This window comes from Tigriopus californicus, chromosome 4 (genome assembly GCF_007210705.1).
Source record: "Tigriopus californicus strain San Diego chromosome 4, Tcal_SD_v2.1, whole genome shotgun sequence".
In the NCBI taxonomy this organism is placed as follows: domain Eukaryota; kingdom Metazoa; phylum Arthropoda; class Copepoda; order Harpacticoida; family Harpacticidae; genus Tigriopus; species Tigriopus californicus.
In genome coordinates, this window is record NC_081443.1 from 6562648 (window position 1) to 6563470 (window position 823).

The 823-nt window shown below is 38.3% G+C and overlaps 1 protein-coding gene across 3 annotated transcripts in view; it reads left to right on the plus strand.

Moving 5' to 3' along the window:
* LOC131878808 (sodium- and chloride-dependent transporter XTRP3-like) overlaps window positions 1–823 on the plus strand; it is a 7228-nt gene that overhangs the window by 3220 nt on the left and 3185 nt on the right. The window lies entirely within an intron of this gene.

The window sequence follows — 823 nt, forward strand, 5'->3', positions numbered from 1 at the left end:
AAAACTGCAACTATCGATCTCTGAACATGAGACATGATTTTTTTGGTGGACAAGCAACCACTGTTTTAGCACGTTCTTTGGCCTTACTAGGCATTCTTTGTTGTCCCCCCCCAAAAAAGCTGACATTAACAATGCTTACAAAGGTGTGATTTTCCTTTAAAGCCCCAAATTGTCCCCAACGGCGGAAAAACAACGAACATTTGGACTTAAGCTTAGCCGCAAACTACTAGAATTACTTAGGCTGTCAACGGTTTTCCCATCAAAATTGTCCTTTCTATATCAGAGCAACTTTGAGTACTGTTTCCTAACATTTGAATGAAATGAGGTACTTAGATCGTTATAATTTAGGCAGTCACATATTTCAGGCTTATTTTTCAAATGAATCTATATTCAAGGCCATTTATTCAGGTGCAATATGAAATTACAGTACAACCATGAAATTCGATCTCAAAAGTGATGAACAGTTATGGTTTACTTTTCAATTTTAGTGTTGAGTTGACCCATCATTGCACTGTTTCACTTGCATGTTAGTCATTTTTCTTTTTAGGTTTTTGACGGTTGCGAATTCGAACAATTTCAAATACGTCTGGCATTCTTGATCATTTTTGTGCTAATACTGGAACACTGGTACGTTCGGACTAGCTTTTGGATCGATTATTGGTTTTGGCAGCTACAACCCACCCAACAAGAACTGCATCCGAGATGTTTACTTGATAACGGTATTCAATGGTTTTACCGCTCTTTACGCGTGTGCAGTTATTTTCGCCATTTTGGGCTTTAAGGCCCAACACTTGCTAGATATTTGCAAAGTGGAGTGAGAACC